At 37.2% G+C, this 8,410-nt stretch overlaps 1 long non-coding RNA gene across 1 annotated transcript; it reads left to right on the top strand.

The window, feature by feature from the left end:
- On the top strand, positions 1-5,405 carry LOC120892794 (uncharacterized). Its single transcript, XR_005737567.2, has 3 exons — positions 1-594; positions 3,016-3,118; positions 4,950-5,405. It is a non-coding gene; the product is annotated as an uncharacterized LOC120892794 (long non-coding RNA).
- Positions 5,406-8,410: the final 3,005 nt, after the last annotated feature.

The raw sequence follows: 8,410 nt of genomic DNA, 5'->3' as shown, positions 1-8,410 counted from the left end.
AAACTTGCTGGTGTATAATTGTTCATAGCCTGACAGAGGTCCACTTCACATTTTGAACACAGCCCTTTCTGCTTATTTTTAAAGGGACATGTTTTTCTTTTTCTCTTCTCCCTCTCCCTGTCTTTAACCTTGGAGGCAGGAACAAGATTTCCTCGAGTTATCTGTTCTCCACAGTAAGGGGATATCACCAGAAGGAACAGGAAGTAACTATCTCCCAAAATGAACAAGTGAATTTCAACACACCAACAGGGCACTCCTGGGACCCTGTGTCAGGGCACACCTGGAATGTAGCCTTTGAAAAGCTTCCTTAAAAGTCCTCTGTTTTTCTGTATAGGCAGAATTATAGCCTCTGGGACAGGTGTCCCCTGTGTTTCTCCTTTGCTAGCAAAACAATAAAACTTCTGTTTCCCAAAACTGTGTCCTTGTTTTTAGATTGGCATTGGGAACAAGGACGGAGATGTTGGTAACAAAATTGGCACCCTAGATGGGACCTGAAAGCAGCCTTTGATCCAGCTTTCTTGGGCAGATCTCACTCAACCCCACTACTATTATGAGGATGTAAGGCAGACTTTTTGAGAGCTGACTGCTGGAAAGGTAGGAGAAGGTTTAGTGTGCTTCAGGTAGAACCAGAGGAGCTATTCCTGTGAGTAAAGGGAAGAATTGAGGGACCATCCCAGTAGCTATAGTTAGCTCTACCAGTTAAAGTTATTTGAACTTTTGTGTACTGATATGAAGCAAAGTCTGAAACATTGATCTGCTCTTATCAAGATAATTTTCTTGTATTTGTTAGGTTTTATTATTTGGTGGAAACTAAGTCTTAGAGGAATTAGGGTTTGTACCTGTTGAAAGTCTTAAATGATTAGTTTGTAAATGGTTAAAAAAAACCCAAACAGTTTTTTAGGTTATAACAATATAGTTGACACCCAAAATATATGCAACTAGGTATATGTATGTATCTGAGAAATGTATCTGTCTAAGCCTGTCTAAGTGTTATGTAAAAGTTTATAAAATGAAAGTTTATGTAAGTTTACTGGCAAAATAACAAATAAGTACTCTCTTTTATAAATTTTATCTGACATAGAAGGGGCACACCATCATATACCCGCCTTATATCCATTTGCTTCCACTAAGTCAATTTCTGATCATTAACACTGTTTCCTAATGTACAAGAAATTTAAGGCTATCCTTTGGCTTTTGTTAACCCATGAAAACCTGTGGTTATTGTTACCATACACTTCAGATTCTAAATTATACTTTAAACTTAGTTAAATGTGAAGTTTAGGAGAGTACGTTGCCAAGTTGGTGTTAAATTTAGTTCAAACTAAAATTATCTATAGCAAAAGTCTTGGATTTATATATAAATAATAAATTTGGTTAGTATTTATTCATGTCATTTGATGTTTCATAGCTGGATAAATAACTAACCTGTTGTCAATAAATTATATATACAATTTTGTGTTACTCTTCACACTGGATTTGGACATTAAATACATTTTTGGAAGATAATACGGGGATCCTGATCTGTTTAAAGGTGACACTGTAAAAGATGGAAACATTTGGCCCCTTTTTTCACAAAAAAAGGAAGTTAAGAGCTCTCTTAGGCCTGGGTGTGGTGGTGCATGCCTGTAATCCCAGTGATTCAGGGGGCTGAGACAGGAGAATCTTGAGTCAAAGGCAGCCTCAGCAATTTAGCAAGAAACTAAGCAACTCAGTGAGACCCTGTCTCTAAAAAATATACATAACAGGGCTAGGGATGTGGCTCAGTGGTCAAGTGCCCCTGAGTTCTATCCCAGTACCAACAAAACCTCCCCTAGCATTCCTTTGATTCATGTTTCAGATGTAATGCTGTATTTTTTAAAGAGCCCTGCCATACCTCATGTAAGTCTCTGCCTTCCACCTTATCCCATGTTAAAATGGCTCCAAAATAGGCTAGACTTCAGCTCATTTAAAGTTGTGTTCAATGATTGATTTTTAGTGTAAAAATAACTGTGATCTCAAACAGGGAATATAATATATAACTAAATAAAGTCTCAAGATTATAAAAGTCATTTTTCTTGGCTCAGAGCTATTACACAAACTTATGTTTTTGCTCTGTTAATTTCATTTTCTGTATTTTCCTTATAAACTTTATAACTGTTACCTGTTAGTGCTTTGCAGAGGTACTGAAGGGAAAGCGAGGAAAGAGAGATAAGTAAGAAAGAAAGAAAAGACAAAGACCAGACAGAGATACACATGAGAGTCTATTTGTCAAAGCCGACAAATAAAGGCCATCTCTCTATAGCAGAGAGAAGCAAAACAGACTTGGGTTCCGTGACTTTTATGGGGCAGGCTCAGAAATCAGAGGTGGGCGGGTTCTAATGAGGCTGGTTAGGGGTTGAGTTGGTATGAGGGAGTATGAGCTTTTCTCAGAAATGCCTTTGGGTGGGAAAGCAAAACATTTTCCTTAAAATGGTGGCTATCACTTAAGATGGCCATCCAGATGCTAAGCAAGGACTTTATAGGTATTGCTTCTAAACAAACAAACAACAACAATAAAAAAACCAACCTGGGTTAATTTGAGATATTAATCCATAATCTACAGGACAGATATTATATAATGCTGACTTCCAGTACTAACACTAACCCCAATTAAATGAAAAGGATTTTAGATATTGAAGTTATAACCTGTTAATACCTCTTTAAGACTGGTGAAATTGGCTTGCTGGGTATTTAAAACCAAAAAGTTGGAGACTAAAGTCAAGTTAGTAAATGAGACAAGGAAAAATCAATCAACATTTCAGCCCTTACCTTTTAAGGTCATCCAGGACTCAGAGAAAGACATGAACTCTCTCTCTGAGCCCTACAACTCTGGTGAGTTACCTGATTTGCTGCTCAGGGAGATTGAGAGGATCCTAGAGAACAGGATGTCAAACAGTGCACATCCTGCAAAGAGGAGGGTCATTGGAGACAGAAATGTCCTGATGCTTCCAAGAGAAGCTACATATGGTCAGCCTGAACCCCAATCCATCCTGGCAGGTGGCATCACTGGCAGAGAAAAGCTAAAGGAGCCAGAAGCCTTTGCACATGTCTTCAAGAGTGATCTCTGAGGAATCTCAGCTGAAGAGTACATAGGAACAAGGTGAGTTTTGACCAACTTCGGGGGAGGTGGCGGGGGCGGGGTGGGGGGGACACAACTCATTAAGCTTCCCTTTGTGTCAGTGAAACCAAACATGATTCTTATAACAAGCTCCATTCGTGGTTTGTCTGTCTAACATTTAATAGCACTGGAGAGGCCACAGGTGAGTAATGGAGACCCATCAACTCCTGGCCTCTATCAGTTTATTCTTTAATTTTTCTCACCAAATTTTTGATTTAGAGCATAACCAAAGACCTCATCCATTCACCCTATGTTGAGGTTCAAGGAATTGGAGTTTATTGATTAAACCTTGGGTTGGGTAGAGGGGAGAAGGGAAGGGGAAAGAAGAAGTGGGAAAAGGAAAAAGCAAAAAGTTCTATGTTCAGTCATTTACTGCCCTTGTTTGTTTTTTTGTTTTGTTTTGTTTTGTTTTTGTTGTTGTTGTTGTTGTTCTTGTTTATTTGTTTGTTTGAGGGGAGTACTGGGGATTGAACTCAGGGACACTCAACCACTGGTCACATCCTTAGCCCTATTGTGTATTTAATTTAGAGACATGATCTCAGTGAGTTGCTTAGTGCCTTGCTAAATTGCTGAGGCTAGCTTTGAACTCATGATCCACTTGCCTCAGCTTTCTGAGCCACTAGGATTACAGGCACATGCCACCATGCCTGGTGACCAACTGCCCTCCTTTTTAATAAAGTTTGGCAGATTTGCATTCCAGCTCAGCTGCACCACCTAGGTCATATGGCCTTGGCCACCCTGACGTATACCCAGGTCCCTTCCCTTGCCCCCCAGGATATTAGTTTCAGGCTGTTGATAGGTTGACTTGAGGAATCAAATAAGCCAAACTTGCCGCCCATAATTTCTCAACTAGGTCTGAGTACTGCCCCAGCTCCTGTGACAGTAACAATATGTAGATAGGATAAAGTTAGTCTTTACTGGTAGGCCAGTGTGTGCAAAGGAGGTGTCCCCTTTATAGTTAGATTTTAAAGTAAATTTTCACCATTAATTTTTGGTGCTGTTTTCTTAGATCCTCTGAGAGCATTTTTTGTTTTCACTTTAAATTCAATGGTTTTCTCTGCATTTCTTGAAATATATTTAAAGGGAAACAGTAATCACCAATAATTTTTTTAAAAAGATATCACACTTTAAACTGGATTGAGTCTTTAAAGCAATGCCTATTTGTATTTTTTCCCCCTAATGGAACAGATTCTGCAGTAAATTACCAAGTTGAGAACTGAAATATTTTCTTGCACCAGTATTGCCTAGAAAAGAAAATAAATAAAACCAAGAAAATTTAGTAGTAATAACTTAGAGTAATTATATTTGTTGGTAAATATCTCAACAAATTGAAATCTTGAATTTGTGTGTTTGAGCGCGAGAGAAGAGAGAGGGGGTGGGGGCAAACAGGCACGCAAGCACTTTGGATTGTGGTTCCTGTTTTCTTTTCTTTTGGAGATACTTGTAATTATAATTTACACTGTGGGCACATAAGGTTTTTTCTTCTCTCTCTCTGGTTGTTTTTGTTTTTTAGTGGACCAACAGCACAAACCACAAGGTGTTTGTTTCCTGAGCATGAAGCTGTTGCCATTTTGTTCCTTTTTTCCTTTGTGTGGTCAACTTTCACAGACTATAAAGGAAATCCATTTGTGAAGGTTGAGCAGAGTTAAGTCTGCTTTTAACTGAGATGTGAGTTTCTTGATTATGTGTCCCAGGGCTACAGATTTTTTTAGAAGCCACATCAGGTTAAACATTAACTGGTTTGGGTTAAAAACAAATATATTAACATAATTCACATACCTTCCAAGTAAGCAGCTTTTTTTTTTTTTTAAAGGTCGGGTTGCCTCAGGAAGAGTCTGGAAGATCAAATCTTGAATACAATCAACTTACATATTTTAAAAGAACCTGCTTCAAAAGAGAAAATGCGCTCAAGCTATGAAAAAAGATTATATTTTTTAAAAAAGTATAGACATAAAATTTACTGGTAGTAAAAGATAAAGCCAAGAAACAAGCTATTCTCTTATTACCCAGTTCTATCTGCTCCTGTATTTTATATAACATTTTGGTAAAAGTGGGAGTTGGTTCCCTTTTCCCAACCTGAAAATTCTATCTTACAATAAAGGATCTATTTATGCTTGTGTTTACAAACTGTATTAGTTGTTTTGTTTTTGTCTTTGTTGGCATTTTTTCAGGTCATCTTGCTTCAATAACAGAGACAATTATTATCAAATAATTTGTCTTCACCTTTTCATGTATTTGTAGTGATTCAGTATTAGAGAAGTCCATCGTTTCTGCCACATTTCTGATCTCTGTTGGTGCTCATTTAAGAAAATAAAGTTTTCAAGTATTAAAAAAAAAAAAAAAAGCATTGGGGCTAATTGTTGCAATCTATGCTGTGCAGATGTTGGGAACATACCAAGGCCTGTGACTTTCTATTTGGCTGTGCTTTTTTAGTTCCTAAGTCTGAATTCTTTGTAAAGTCCATTTAGGTTTACCCCATTTCTATTTCTCTGCCACTCTGGGACAAAGGAGTGGATTAGAATGCTTAACATCATAGGGTTTCTTTACATTTAGGAAAAAGAAAAAAATCCTTATTTGGGGACCATTACCCACATTGTCTGACAATTAACCAGCGTATATTAATGGGGGTGGGGGATGAAAGCTGCCAGTGACAAGGAACAGGGCAATGGGGTCCAGTACTATTAAATTATAACCTGGGAACACAATAGCCTCCCCTTTTAAGATTTAACAGAATGCCACATTAGGCCGGGGATACTTCTGGGAGCAGCCCTAAGGTTGCCTACAGAGCTAAAATAAAAGTGCTTTCCAGAGTCCCCAAGCATGCAAGCACCTGGGTCCTGGCCCTGCTGACTTCTGCAGAGAGAGGCCGCTAACGTTCTCTGTATGGTCAGTATAAAGCAGAAAAGGATGTGTGAGATCAGGAACCACAGAACAAGAATGAGGCACCAGAGGAAGGTTATTGGGGAGCGCTCGTGGGCGAGGTTCACCGGTCTGTGAAAGGGTGAGGGCTGGGGAAGTCTCAGGCAGGAAAGTCAAGAACAATGCTAATAAGGGAAACTGGAGGTAGGAGGGCCTAGGCCATCTAAATTGCAGCTATGGACAGCAGGTTGGCCAGGCCAAGTTTAGGGGGATCGTGTCTGTCGTGGGTTCGTCAGGGCTGACTGAATTGACAGGGCGATTGCTTCCGCTGGTGGCAGCCCATGGTGGTTGAGGTCTGTTGCCATGTCGGCTTCTGATTGACCATTTCAGGTCTCTTCAGCCAGGTGGAAAGTGTCCACCCACAGCCGCCATGAAAGGGGAGGGGGAAGGGAAACCTACCAACCTAACAGTCAATGTGACCTTTATTAGGCAGAGTATCTATCTATCTATATCTATCTATCTATCTATCTATCTATCTATCTATCTATCTATCTATCTATGATATGTATATATATAATATAATAATAATAATATTTATATAATTGACAGTGGGGAACTCACTTCTTGTTGGCATTATGATGATGATAAGGGACATTGGTCAAACAACAATATCCTGTGCTCCAACCCCTTGAATACAAACTGGGATGAAAAAAAAAAAAAGATTAAAAGCACACTTTGTCTATGCTAGACTATCTGATATCTCTCCTCGGATAAAATTTGTTGTGTAACTTAATTATACAGATGGCATTTTCACCCCAAAAGCAACAACTTTATTTGCAAGTGCCTCCCAGGAAGAGGAAACAGCCTACTCTGCTGAGAAAGATGATCAATGATCAAAGTTATTTTAACCAAGATCCTGTTTTAGGAGAAAATAACTTAACCAGGGGTGGGGAAATAAACCCTTAAGAAAGAGACATTATCGTCTCACACATGAGATTTGGGGGGGGAAATAAAAAAGAAAGAGACATTAATTAGGATTCATTCTCTTCTGGACAATTGTTTAGAATGTGAATTGAATCAGCTTTGCCAGATAGCTTACTGTGCCTTTTCTGCCTGTTAAAAAACTTCACACTGATAAGTACAAATTTGTGCAAGACTTGAGAGCTCTAACTGTAATTTCCATTGCATTTAGGTTTTTTTTTTTCTCTCTCTCTATCAGAGAAACAGATGACCTAAAATTTTGACCAGGCTTGATTTTCATGAATAATCTAAATATATGCAACTAAACCTATGTATATATCTGAAATTAAATATGTTTGTCTGAGTCTTATCTAAATGTTCTGTAAAATTTTATAAAATAAAAGTTCACATAGGTTTAACTAATAAGTGCTCTCTTTTATACATTACATCTGGCATAAAAAGGCCACACTGCCATTTGAAAAACTAGCTTGTATCTGTCTGCTTTAACTAAGTCTAGGTCTGATCATTACCAGTGTTCCCTAAATATATAAGATTTAAGGCTATCCTTAATTTTTTCTAATATTGCTAAATTCTACAAGCCTGTAATGATCTGTGGATTCTGAATTTCACTGTGAAAATTAAACCTAGTTAATATAAGAACATTTTTGTAATTGTGTTGCTAACTATTAGTTCTTCTTTGTACATTAAAAATATTCATGTTCTTCCAGTATACAAGTTTTAAAATATAAAGCTTAAGAGAGCACTTTACCAAGCTGGTATTCTCCAAACTAAAGTTGTCTGTAATAGTAATTTATTTATTTATTTATTTGCTTTTTTAAAAAATTTTTTGTTTTAATTAGTTATACATGACAGTAGAAAGCTCTTATATACTTTTATATATCATGCATAGATGGGATATAATTTCTCATTTTTCTAATTATACATATTGTAGAATCACATTGGTCATACAGTCACATCCATACATAAAGAAATAATGTCTGTTTCATTCTACTATCTTTCTTATCCCCACATCCCCTGCCTTCCCCTCCTTTCATTTCCCTCTACCTAATCTAAGGTAACGCTATTCTTTTTTTTTTTTTTTGCATTACAATTCTTAATACACATTTATACCACAATTTTTGTGTCTCTGTTTGTATATAAAGTATGTTGATACCCAATTCAAGTATGTAATAGTAATTTAATTGGGGATTTATTTATGGCATTTAATATTCTGTAACTGGATCTGTTATCAATAAGATGTGTCTAAATTTTTGTGTTACTTTTTATATGGGGGTGGAAATGTAACTCTATTTCTGAAGGATAATAAAAGCCTTATATGTTTAAAGGTTAATATTTTAAAGCATGAAAACATTTTGCCACTTTCCCACAAAAGGAATTAAAAGCTTTCTTAGCTTTTGTTTGATTTATGTTTCAGATGTAATGTTGTATTATCTT

This window comes from Ictidomys tridecemlineatus, chromosome 7, assembly GCF_052094955.1.
Source record: "Ictidomys tridecemlineatus isolate mIctTri1 chromosome 7, mIctTri1.hap1, whole genome shotgun sequence".
Classification (NCBI taxonomy): Eukaryota; Metazoa; Chordata; class Mammalia; order Rodentia; family Sciuridae; genus Ictidomys; species Ictidomys tridecemlineatus.
The sequence above is the reverse complement of the archived record's forward strand: the minus strand, read 5'-3'. Positions and strand labels throughout refer to the sequence as shown.